Source organism: Schistocerca americana, chromosome 3, assembly GCF_021461395.2.
Source record: "Schistocerca americana isolate TAMUIC-IGC-003095 chromosome 3, iqSchAmer2.1, whole genome shotgun sequence".
NCBI classification, from domain to species: domain Eukaryota; kingdom Metazoa; phylum Arthropoda; class Insecta; order Orthoptera; family Acrididae; genus Schistocerca; species Schistocerca americana.
Genome location: NC_060121.1, coordinates 646,200,270 through 646,214,459, shown reverse-complemented (window position 1 = coordinate 646,214,459; position 14,190 = coordinate 646,200,270).

Here is a 14,190-nt window from a genome sequence, read left to right as displayed (position 1 = left end):
GCGCGTTTTCGTTATCAAGTGACGTCTTCATCAATTACTTTAGTTTTAATGTGATCTACGAGTAATTGCTGATATTTGATATTAACATGAAAAGGATTCCGTAGACAGGGAAAGAACTTGTTCTTGGGCAACTACTTCTATAATGACCAAATGGACTTAAATGATCTTCAAGCACATGTGTTCCAGCAGCGGTATGAAGAAAATGATAGTAATAATGACGGTGATAATCGAATTATCCGGTAACTTCACGCTTCACAGTGGATTTTCTCGAACTAAGAAATTTCCTGAATTAGTGAAAATTTCAAAATGGCTTCAAATCGAGGCTATGACGCCTAGAAGAGTCTTTACATCCTGCTGACATGAGAATAGCATAATCTCCACGTCAGAAGCTTGCTTCTACTTAATCATTTAATAGACTCGCGTTTTTTTCCACCGTGACTAGTTTAGTAAGCTAAGCACATCATCCATTACAGCACACTCCTGGGGCTGGGAAATGTGGCCACAATGGTCTGGAGGAACGAACTATCACAAGTGCAATGCGTGGGTTCAGGCATTTACTTTTAAGAGGCACAAACAGATTTACTTTACCTCTGATAACTTCAAGAGAAAGCTGTTATAATCCAGAATCCGCATTAAACATCACGTTCCTTCATTCCAAACTGGGCAGCGCCGGTTTACGTTGGAAAATGACATAGGTGGAGGTCAGGGTAAACAGAAATACTGTCACCAGTAAACTTACTTACATTAGAAAATTTTATTTTATTTGATGAACTGATAGCCGTCTAAAGGAACTGGGCTCTTACCTTACTCGTACTTGATTGAACTAGAGACGTTGAAAAATTTGGTGCTGGACCGTGATTCGAATTCGTATCTCCTCTTTCGAGGATCTGAATCTCTCGGAACAGTATAGTTCAATCATTTCATTCCTTTTCCCAAGACTGCAGTCTTCTCTAGGTCTCCTCCAAAGGTAAATATGTGGGTCCGAATCCTGATCCAGTACAAAAATATTCATATTTTCATTTCAAGCCCTATCACGTGCACACCGGCCTGCTAGTGAAAATTAACGTGCATTTTTAATGTCTGCTCATGTTGCCAGTGGACTGGAAAACCAGGAGACTTATAAACTCATTGTACCTTAATCAAAAAGTTTCAGTTAAAGTGAGAGGAGAAAGTACAAACTGGATCAGACTAGGGAAAGGAGTAAGACAAGGATGCTGTTTATCACCTACTCTTTTCAACCTGTACTTGGAAAATATGATTGACCAATGCTCATTAGATGACAAAGGAGTAGAAATTGGAGGAAGAAGAGTAGGGTGCTTGAGATTTGCTGATGACATGGTCCTTCTAGCCACAGGGGAAAAAGAATTACAGGATTTGGTGGACACCATTGCAACTAATGGAAAAAAATATGGAATGAAAATTAACACAAATAAAACAAAAGTATTGGCAATAGGAGGAAATAAGGAACTAAAAATTGTGCTGAATGGAGAAAAACTAGAACAGGTGCAAAATTTTAAGTATCTTGGAAGCAGGATAGACACCGACTGGAAGTGCACCACAGAAATTAAAACAAGGATAGCAATGGCAAAAGAGGCGTTTTATAAGAAAAGGAGAATCTTCTGCAGCGGTATGGACAGAGAACTCAGAAAGAGACTCATAAAATGTCTTGTATGGAGTGTTCTTCTATATGGCGCTGAAACATGGACTATGAGGAAAAAAGACAGAGAAAGGCTGGAGGCTTTTGAGATCTGGACATGGCGGAAGATGGAAGGAATAAGTTGGATGGACAGAGTAAAAAATGAAGAGGTACTGAGAAGAGTGGGAGAGAAAAGGCAGTTACTATATGTAATAAAGAGAAGAAAAAGAAATTGGATTGGGCATATATTAAGAAAGATTGACGGACTGATAAAAACAGTTTTAGAAGGTTATGTAGAAGGGAAAAGGAAGCGAGGAAGGAAGAGATTCCAGATACTGGATGACTTGATGGACGGTACAACATACAGCAGCCTTAAGAAGGAAGCAATGGATCGCAGAAAATGGAGAGGCAAAGGACCTGCTAATATAGCAGATAACTGGTGATGATGATCATGTTGCCAACAATTTCTGGACAAACACGCATACATCTTACTGTTGGTGAGTAAACAATTGATACTTAACCAATATTCGTGGACAATAAAGGAGAACGATAGGAGTGCGATTCGAATGTCGCTCAGGCACAAAAATTTGTGTCCTTATTTTAAACACCTAGCAGCTGGCAAGAAAAACCAATACCTAACATTTTATTTTACTTAGTTAACAATCCGATTTCGCCTTGGGTTCGTATCTCTGTCGCAGAACTTCACATCATGGGCTTCATACACACTTCGTTATTTCTGAATTGAGGTATATCAGACATCTTTCATGGTTAGTTAACAGGGATGAAAGGGTCTTGATAGGAGTCCCGGTTTACTACAAAACCTGTCGTCTTTTATTTTCAAGTTTAGATTTGGTTACTGATATAGGCGAAAATTTCGGTACTTCATGACTCTTCATGGATAGTCAGCAACATGATATGATTAGATTAGATTAATGCTTGTTCCATAGATCATGAATACGACATTTCGTAATGATGTGGAACGAGTCATTTTAATGAAAGATTTCTTTACATACCAGTATTCAATTTCTTTACAACAATTTTAAGCCCCCCCCCCCTCTCTCTCTCTCTCTCTCTCTCTCTCTCTCTCTCTCCCACCCCTCTCCCTCTCTCGCACTCACTCACTCTCTCTCTCTCTCTCCCTCACACACACACACACAAACACCCACATTCTCTTTTTATTTTTATTTGTTTGGTGTGCTCGACTATCGGCGAGGCACGAAAACGACCGTGAATGAGTTTCTTAGTTTTGAGTACAGTTACGAAAGAAATATAAAAACAACTATGAGAGTTACTGATTTATGATGCTTAGTAGCAGTCAGTTCTGACTATTATTAGCAACTAAGCTCCAGTCCCTAAACCTAGTTACAGAAATGCGAATCAGACGCATTACGTATTCCAGGCCGTAGCAGCCGTGTCTTTGAGGCGCCAGCTATGGTCACTTTCCAGCCCGCTGTAGGATCACATCGGTCTTCTTCCTGCTGGTAATGTAACTGAGATTTGGCAACAACGCAAGGTATGTTTGACAACTCTGTGATCGACGAGTTACTTCCTGGTGCGCACGGAATTAAGCGTCAAAGTCACTTGATTTCTCGTGTCATTTCCATTGAATAACCTGAGTTATTATCGCTTGAGTTGTAACAGAAGATTGTAAATTTGCAGTTTTCAGCCCAGCAAAGTCACTGAACGTGGCAATCGCAACTAATCTCGTCCTGTAAATAGCGGTTTACGAGTTCTAGCCACTATTGCCCTCGTAAGAGGAAGGCGTAAACCATTTCTATTCGCTAGCTCTGTGTAGACGTGCTGACCTGTAAAAACATGACTGTTATGGTTCGCGGTTCTAGCCTTGCTGAATGCAACGTTTTTATCCCTTCTGTGTAAGAGCTGCAAGCAGTCAGAGCAAACATCGATAAGCAAATCGTAAGAAAGTACTTTCAGCTCACAGTGCAATGATGAAAAACTTACAATGCTGCACAACAGGTAACGCCTCTTTCCGCTGCTGACAAGCAAATTTTGGGTTTCTAGGAATACGTAACTTTATTTATGAAATGCCACGTTCGCATACCTGTTGAGTATGACAAAGCATACCATTTAAACACATACCCAATCGAAATCTAAGTGAGCAGTGTTTTACCAATTCGTGCAGATAGAGGCACGCTTGTGTACAGATACTCAGTTTTGTTAAAACAGACTTACTTTCGTCGTGAGGTTATCGTGGGTAATTTTATTTCATTTCTTACAATACAGTGCACAGTTTTCGTAAGGTTTCTTTTAGTGTTGTTAAAACAATACTAAACATGAGAGAGAAATTAATCATCAACGATATATGCGAATTCTCTGATGTTATCTATAACAGTCAGACAGAGCACATGCAGTTTATTGATTACATGCATGTAGAAAACTTGTTCTGAGTTAAAGCTGTCAAACAAGGTTTGAAGAAGAATAAAATGCCACTACCAGACGACAGCTAATGTAGAAAATACTTTTCTGACTATCTTGGCACGATGCGCTCTCCCCATACATAATACAAAAGCTTCGAGCGCATCTGCTGTCTGGCCGTCTATTAAACCTGAAAAGAACAAAATGACGCAGAAGTTAGCCTTTTTTCCACGTGCGACTATTCTGGGTTGAGAAATGAAGATAATTATGTTCAAAGTTCCATTAAATTGATAACTTCAGCAGACAGCAGAATTGCGTTTAAAAAAAATGTAGTAGCGAATGTAATAGAACACGCGACGTCTTATCAACGGTGCGCAACGCTTACCGTTACGCTACTAGGTGTGACGTAGCTACAGCACCTCTGGAAGTGAATGACAGCTCCTCCAGAACTTCGGCATTCCACAGTGCTGTGAGATAATGCATATGGCCGGATCTAGACTTCTGAGAGACAGACAGTTACAGCATTTCTTTTGCACTGCACGATGGTTTCAACAAACAGATAGCGCAATAGAGTAGCTCAAATGGAAAGGAACACTTCCTATTTAAATTTCTGAGTCCTACACTGGTGGCAGTTCTGTGTAGGTGGCAGTTACGTTATTTTGTTTCGGTGATTACAAAACAGAGTCGAATGTATGCACTGGGTAGCCAAGGCAGCTAGTTCATGGCGATTCGGTCAACCAAGTAAATGAATGTACTGAACGTCCTGCAAACCATTGCAGGGAGCCTGTGTGTCAAAATTCTCATCGTGTGTGCCGCAACGGTGTTATGATAGAGAAATGAGTAGTAGAGAAGAGGGTTTGGTGGTCTGTTGGAATGATGTTAGTTTCATACGATGTTGGTCTCGGTTCGGTTCCGACTTCTGCCGATGTTTTTTGATAGGGAGAGGCAGATTCTATTCTCTTCTGGCTACGCCAAGTGAAGAAGGTATAATGGCATTGTAGTCTGAATATCACATTAAACATGGTATTCCTTCTCTACTAAGTAGACGTTAGGTGGAACCACAATAAAGTAAGGAGTGGCGACATGTAGAAACTCTATCACCAGTAACCTTTCTTATACTAGTTACTTATTTCTAGTGACGAAACAAACCCTGTGTATGGTCACAGGACACTTATTCCATGTTTTATTTGAGCTTCTGTATGTCGATAAAATTGGTTCTGAACTGGAAATGCAACTCAGACCGCCCTTAACGCGAAATTTGATCCCTTCGTGACAATACAGCTCGACTACAACTTGTTTGTTCAAAACTGCAGATTCCTCAACATCTCCACATATTGCGCACGAATGGATTGGAATCCTGGCCCAGCACTAAACTTTTCACTATGTATTATCAAGCTCTAGCATGAGAACCCCTATCTGCTGGTGGATAATAATTTGTATTTTTAATGCATTTTCATTCGTTGTCAACACTAACGATATCTGACGTTTTTGACTCCCAGTGAGACACAGAACTATTAGCGAGATCAAAATGGTTCAAATGGCTCTGAGCACTATGGGACTCAACTGCTGAGGTCATTAGTCCCCTAGAACTTAGAACTAGTTAAACCTAACTAACCTAAGGACATCACAAACATCCATGCCCGAGGCAGGATTCGAACCTGCGACCGTAGCGGTCCTGCGGTTCCAGACTGCAGCGCCTTTAACCGCACGGCCACTTCGGCCGGCATTAGCGAGATCACTGTAAGTTCAAGGATGTTATTCCAAGCTGCTGGTGGAAAAAAATTCGGTAGTTGACGTGTCTTTGTGTGTAGTCAACAACGATATGTTTGGGGTCCGATTCTCAGTCTGCATTGAACACTTCGACATATTATTTCTAGTTCAAACATGCTCACATGTCGCTACTGGTGTAACAAACACATACTTAACGTTCCTTTTCTCTAGAATATAACAGCGATACGTGCCGGGTTGGAGTCCTGGGAAGGAAAAAATTAATGTTTCGTCTCGTCATTTCAGTTAATACATTTAGTTACTGCCGAGAAAATCCGATATGTCAAAGTTGATTGTGCTTCGATAACAATCCGATTAGGTTCAGGGTTCGTATCCCTGTCCAACAAAGCTTTACCTCACTGCATTTCAAGTAAGTTACTTGTGAAGAAGCAGTATTTAACATCTCTCGTAGTTCGTTAAGAGGGACAATAGATTTTGGGTAGGAATTCGCGACCGTTAAAAATGTTTACGTTATGTAATTTAAAGGTGATATTTGTTAACTGACACTGTCTAAAATCGAGGTATATCACTCTCTCTATGCGTAGTCAGGAATGACTGTAAATTTCCGGCAGTCACGAAATCTTAGTTTGCATGACCTGGGTTTGAATCCATATGCAGAACGAGTCGGTTCGTCATGTCAATTGAAATTCATACATATTCTCAACTAGCTGCCCGTGAATAACGTAAGTTTTTAATGACATTTTGTGTTAAATAACAAGTATGGTATGTTACTTTGAAGAGGAACTCATGAATACAACGAACTTACTACGTGCATTACCTATCTGACGTAATAATGAGAGTGCTAACATTTCAGGTATGTCAGTCATTGCAATAAATGCGAGCTTACAAGCCTTTAGGACATTCTTATCTGTGATGAGGTGTTCCTTGATATTTTTGGTATCGTGGTATTACTTTGCATCCTGAGTTATTGCGACACAGAGCAGTGTTTTCTAGTGGTGACATGTTGGAACCATTTTCAATAGTCAAACGACTGTATGAAGGAGCGATTAGAGGACCTGCTAGACAGCTGCGTTATGTGGGTTGCATGGGAATCAAGCGTAATGCAATCCAGGTCGTTCGGATACTTTTGAGCATGACTGTGCTTCGTTTACAATCCGATTAGGTGCTGGGTTCGCATCCCTGTCAAAAGCCTTATATGATGGCATTTCAATTTTAAACATGAGCATACCTTGTTCCTTGTGAATTATACCATATTAAACGTCGTTGGGGGTGTGGTGTCACCGCCAGACACCACACTTGCTAGGTGGTAGCTTAAATCGGCCGCGGTCCATTTAGTACATGTCCGACCCGCGTGTCGCCACTGTGTGATCGCAGACCGAGCGCCACCACAAGGCAGGTCTCGAGATACGATAGAGCACTCGCCCCAGTTGTACGGACGACATTGCTAGCGACAATACGGACGAAGCCTTTCCTCTCATTTGCCGAGAGACAGTTAGAATAGCCTTCTGCTAAGTCCATGGCTACGACCTAGCAAGGCGCCAATTGTAACAGTGCATGTATCTTACGAGTCTCATTGGTATAGTCAAGAGAGATGTATCACAAGGAGTGATTAAAAGCTAAGTAGATTCCAGCTACGTACTTTTCTTGCTACCATTCAATAGTTATCCTGTTCCAGACTTGACGCCAGTCGGCGTGTGTGTACGTGTGCCTTTCGGCTCCCTTCTCAGAGTGGCGTAACTAGCTTGTTACGCAACAACAGATTGGCAACGAGAGAAGTGTTCTTTCTGATTGCTTACATTTACTTGTGTCATGGCTTCGCCAGATGTACTGTCCGAATTTTATCGCTTGCAGAATCAGCAGACGCAGGCGTTATTGGATGCCCTTGGACAGCTCGTCCAGGGTCAACGTGCCATTCAAACCGATGCGGCAGCCGCCGCTTCACCGCTACCGCAGCCACAACTCGCAGTAGCACCGCCTTTTAGGCACTACGATCCAGCGCAAGAATCGTGGCCAGAATGGTCCCGACAGTTCGGCTTTCATCTAGCCGCCTACAGAATTCAAGGTAATGAGCGGCAGCCGTTTTTGCTTTCTTGTGTCGGTGTGTCCACCTACCGTGTGATAGTGAAATTGTTTCCCCGACGCGATGTAGCAACTCTGTCCTACGAAGAAATTTTGTCTGCTTTAGATGCCTATTTTAAAGAAACAGTTAATGTGGTTGCAAAACGGTATACGTTTTTTCGTACAAAACGTACGGCCGGTCAAACTAATAGGGAGTGGGTTGCAACTTTGCAAGGCCTTACAAGGGACTGTGCCTTTGAATGTGACTGTGGCCTTTCTTATTCAGATACAATGGTACGTGATGCAATTGCACAGAACGTTTCTGATGTTCGAATACGGGAGCAAATTTTGAAACTAGTTAATCCCTCCCTTCAACAAGTGATAGACATATTGGATAGACAAGACACACTTGACTGTGCTCAGGAATCTTTTGAAACTTCGCCAGCAGTGTGTAACATAATCGGCCCGCTGGACACGCTGCGCAGCCCGGTAACCTGCCCTCGCGCACTTCGACGCAGCTGCCGCCGCGCTCTAAACCAGGTGTGCCGCGCCAGCACACAAATGCAGTGAAATCATGCCCGCGGTGTGCTACTAGACATTCGTGTGAACATTGCCCGTCACGCCAAGCTATTTGCTTTTCTGTAATAAGAAAGGACATGTTCAAAGTGTTTGCCAGAAAAAGGTCAGATCAGACAATCACAATCATTCCAGGCCCTTTGCTTCGCGCCGGAATCGGACCAAGGACACTCAGGATCGTGGACCTTCGCCCATGGACATTCATGTAGTTAATTCCGCTTCGTCCAGTGCCACTTTCTCTAACAGTGACTGTGTTCGTCCCACAAAAACTGTGCGTCGACGTCGCCGGAAATCACGTCAATTAGCAAGTGATTCTGTACAAGTGTCTGTTCAAATTGCACACAACAGTCGCTCTTGTCATCAGCAGGACAATAAACTTTTTGTAGATTTGGACTTTAATGGCAAGGTCCTACCATTCCAGCTCGATACCGGAGCTGCAGTTTCACTGCTCAATCACGACACGTACAAACAACTGGGCGCACCTCCGTTGCGTGCCGCAAATGTTAAGTTACATAGTTATTCAGGTCAGAATATCCCTGTGTTAGGACAGTGCACTCTTCTTGCAACATACAAGGGACACACAAAACTTGTGTCATTTTACGTTCTTCGTTCTTCTTCTGCAGTGAATTTGTTTGGCTTAGATTTATTTCAGTTGTTTAACATGTCTATAGTAAATCAGGTCCTATCAGTGAATCAGACTGTGCCTACAGACAGTGTTTCTAGTGTTTGTGAAGAATTTGCAGACATTTTTGCACCGGGCTTAGGTTGCGCTAAAAATTATGAAGCACATTTGGAACTCAAAGTAAACGCGCAACCGAAATTTTTCAGAGCGCGCAATGTTACTCACGCATTGCGTGATGCGGTCGCACGAACATTGCACGATTTAGCATCACAAGGTGTGAGTGAATGTGCGCAATGCCTTTTCGATTTCAGCTCCGCTTCATCGCTTACACCGTAAAGGTGTTCCGTTCGTCTGGACGACGGAATGCGAATGCGCCTTTCGCCAGTTGAAATCGGCGTTGCTTTCTAATACTTGCCTCACGCTGTTCGATCCCCGGAAACCCCTTTTGTTGATGGTAGATGCATCGGATTTTGGGATCGGTGCTGTGCTTGCGCAGAAAGTTGGCTTGCATGATCGCCCTATTGTCTTTGCGTCCAAATTGCTCTCGTCTGCGCAAAGAAATTATTCCCAGATAGAGAAAGAAGTTTTGGCTCTCGTGTTTCGTGTTACTAAGTTCCATGATTTCTTGTATGGTCGTCACTTTACCATCATCACAGACCACAAACCTTTGACATCGCTTTTTCATCCGACCAAGCCTGTACCTCCACGTACAGCGCAGAAATTCATTCGCTGGTCTATTTTCCTCTCGCAGTACCGCTACGATATCTTGTATCGGTCCACTGCTAAGCACGGAAACGCCGATGCGTTGTCCCGTTTGCCTGTTGCTGAGGATAAAGCATTCGATTCTTCCGAACTTGCTTGCCTGTTCATTGATTCGGAAACCGATGAAGTGGTCGAATCGTTTCCGATTGATTTTCGTCGTGTAGCTACAGCCACAGCTGCTGACCCTGTCCTTGCTACCGTTTTGCGTTTTGTTGCTACGCAATGGCCTTTGTCAAAGTATCGGATCGATGATCCGTTGGTTCGCCAATTTTTTGCTCACAAGGAGAGACTTTTTGTTTGATGTGGTGTTTTGTTGTTGCGTTCTGATAATGATCAGTCCAGAGTCGTGGTCCCACGTTCGTTACAGTCCTCTGTTTTACGGCTTCTTCACCAAGGACATTGGGGTATAGTGCGAATGAAACAACTTGCTCATCAGCACTGTACTTGGTTCGGAATCGATGCTGCGATTACGAATATGTGTTCTTCTTGCATGGCGTGTGCCGAACAACAATCCGCACCGCCGCGGAAAGTCTTTGCATGGCCAAAAGCCACTTCCCCTTGGCAACGCTTGCACATTGATTTTGCTGGTCCATTCTGGAATGCTCGATGGTTGGTTCTGGTCAATGCCTTCAGTAATTTTCCTTTTGTTGTCCGGATGTCTTCCACGACGTCCTCTGCCACCATCCAAGCGTTGTCTGCTATCTTTTGCATTGAAGGTCTTCCGCAGACTATTGTTTCCGACAATGGCCCACAATTCATGTCCGCCGAATTTCAGTCTTTCTGCAAGGCCAATGGTATTCAACATCTGACATCCACGCCGTTTTCGCCTCAGTCAAACGGTGCCGCTGAACGATTGGTCCGGACTTTCAAGTCACAGATGTTGAAATTGAAAGAGTCGCATTCTCGGGAGGACGCATTGTTGCTCTTTTTGTCTTCGTATCGCTCTCAGCCCTGAGATGGTCGCTCGCCGGCTGAATTGCTCCACGGTCGTCCTCATCGAACCTTGATGTCTTTGCTGCATCCGCCGCATCAGGTTCCTGTGCAGCGGCAGACTCCTGCTTTTGCTCCAGGCGACGTTGTATTCTATCGCAACTATCGCAGTTCATGGCGTTGGCTCGCAGGGCGCATTCTTCGCTGCCTCGGCCGCGCAATGTATTTGGTTTTGGGGGCCTCTGGTGAGGTGCGTAGGCATCTCAATCAGCTGCGCCTCTGTCGTCGCACGGGTTCTGCCGCTCCCCGTCTGCTTTCAGCGACGGTGCCGTCCGGTCAGCGCCCTGGGGACCCATCTACTGGCTCGCCTCATCCCCAGGTGTTACTGATGCTGCCTTCCATTTTGCCCCATGGCGACGCGCCGCTGCAGCCGCCTGTTCTCCCGCCGGCGCCGCCCGCAGTGGACGCTTCGCTGCAGCCGCCAAGCGCCTCCCTGGGTCACGCGCCGCCGATCGCTTCCCGTGACCAGCCGTCCTCCGCCATGGAACTCTTGCCCGCTCCGGACCACATGACGTCATCGCGCGTCGGATACCCCGACGCAATGGAGGTCGACCCTTCGGCCCCTCCTGTCTCTTTACGGGCGCATACACCGCATGTTGACGTGCACCCTGGACTAGGTTTTCAGGCGTTTCCTAGCTCCCCTCGGACCGAATGGCCGGGTGCGGGTGGCACAGCCTCGCCTGTTGTTAGGCTCCCCACCTCATCGCATACGTCAACATGGGATCCTCCCCACGGCGGGCGGAAGCCTTATCACACGACCGTTCGCCGATTTGCGGGGGAGGAATGTGGTGTCACTGCCAGACACCACACTTGCTAGGTGGTAGCTTAAATCGGCCGCGGTCCATTTAGTACATGTCGGACCCGCGTGTTGCCACTGTGTGATCGCAGACCGAGCGCCACCACAAGGCAGGTCTCGAGATACGATAGAGCACTCGCCCCAGTTGTACGGACGACATTGCTAGCGACAATACGGACGAAGCCTTTCCTCTCATTTGCCGAGAGACAGTTAGAATAGCCTTCTGCTAAGTCCATGGCTACGACCTAGCAAGGCGCCAATTGTAACAGTGCATGTATCTTACGAGTCTCATTGGTATAGTCAAGAGAGATGTATCACAAGGAGTGATTAAAAGTTAAGTATATTCCAGCTACGTACTTTTCTTGCTACCATTCAATAGTTATCCTGTTCCAGACTTTACGCCAGTCGGCATGTGTGTACGCGTGCCTTTCGGCTCCCTTCTCAGAGTGGTGTAACTAGCTTGTTACGCCACAACAGGGGGTAGTTCCCAGGACGGTAACTGTTATGAGAGGATTCAAAGTTCAGTACAAACATTTTCGTCATTTATTTTCAGGATCTGAATTGATAACCGATACTGGTGCAAACGTCTATACTTCATGTCTCTTTATGCCTAGTGATTCGGTCTCAATAAGGCACAAACAAAGCTTAGCTTAGTTAGCAATGGCTATAGGTCCTGGGTTTGAATCCAGGTCCAGAAGGACGACGTTGTTCATGCCATTTAAAGCTCAAATTTGTGTACACGTAGCTGTTTATGTGTTACGAGAACAATGATACTACTGGTGATTCGCTGTTAATGTTGAGATTTCCTTAGAGTGCTTGTTGCCGATAATCGCGTTTTTCTACCGGTTCATCCAATATCCAGTTTCCACAGCCACTCGCCGTTGAGCGACCTTCAGCACGTAGATGGAAAACCTTTTAGAGAGCGAAAAACTTTTTTCCAATTGTCGTACAGCTTTGTAACTCCATATATTGTCTCAAGTATTTAATTTTGACTAATGGTTACTGTACGATATATGTAAAATAATCAGTTTTCTCAGAACTTTTGGAATGTCACTTGTTGTAATTGAGGTTGGTTTATGAGTGTTATGGGGTGTCTCATCGCTAAGAACGTGTTTTCTAATATGTTTTGTATGACGATATTAGTTGACGCTTAGACTGACTGCCATAAAGACCTTTGGTCTCTTGGTAGTCTCTTGCAGTATCCATTGTGTATAGTCAAACGATTGTACCCCACGGGGTTTTGGTGTTTAGAGGACCTGCAACACAGCTACTTTATGTTGGTTGTATTCGGCAGTGACCCATTTTTTTGCTGTCAAGTGTACATACAGAGCTAGTACATTTCGATTGTAACAACGAAAATAACGTAATTTCTTTTTACACATTTTAGCCTGAAATATACCACATCATATACAAAATCATATGCAGTTGTTTCAGTATCAGAAACAGAATCAGAATTTTATTGTCTCATAACGTACAAGTTAAATCATTGATTTTATGTAAGGAGACTTAACAGCTTATAACTATGATAAATAATACATGGAATACAATATTTCTTAAGTAAATCACAATAAAATCTGAATATTATTTATTATTATTGTTTTTATCCTGCTCAGATTATTAAGAAATTCATCAACAAAGTAATAACATTTCTGCACCAGGGTGCTATACAATTCTCTTTTTACTGCCTCAGTTTGGACCTTTCTAAAATTTGTCTCTTTCAGGTTATTGTATTCCTTCATTCCCATATATTGTGGAGTGTGTGCAAAAAGATTAAGCCTCTGTGTAGGCAGCATAAGTTTTCTTTGTTTCTAGTTTCGTGACTATGCTGGAAATTATTTGACAAAAAGAGTTTAGGGTTATTACTTGTGAAAATAATTATTTCATACAGGTACAATGAGGGAATGCTTTGTATCTTAAGATCTCTTAATAATGGCAAACAAGATTTTCTTGGCTTTGCACTGCATATGTTTCTCATAGTTTTTTCTGCAAGGTTAATATTTTTGTCATGTTGCTAGCATTCCCCCAGAAGACAAAACTGTATCTCACTCAGTAGTAACTATGGTATACTACTTTTTTTGTGTCTATACTAGTGACTTTGGCTAAGATTGTCATAGCAAACACCAAGCTGTTACGTTTATTTTTTAGAGAATCTACGTGTGAGGATCATGATAGGTTTCTGTCCAATTGCATTCCTAAGAATTTAACATGTTCTGCTACATTTAGCTCCTTGCTTCTGTGCATAATGTGAATATCATTTATTCGAGACTGTTATGTCTTAAATTGAATCAGCTGTGTTTTTGAAATATTTAGCTTTAGGCCATTTAGATGGAACCAAACAGCTAGGTTTTCTAGAGTTTCTGTGACACTTTTAGGAATTTCTTCTGTGTTTTTATTTTCCACCACTACTGATGATTCATCAGCAAATAAACCTGAATGATAATTTATATTTATAGGTAAGTCATTTACACTCATGCTCATAAATCAAGGATAATGCTGATACATGGTGAAACAACACTCTCATGGGTGGTTTGCGGGTTAAAATTATCGCGGGGTATGATCGTGCGGTGCATTTGACCTGCGGTCATTGCACGGTGGCTCGGGCAGCAGTCCACATATACAGAGGTGTGTTGGTGCATGTCAGAGTAC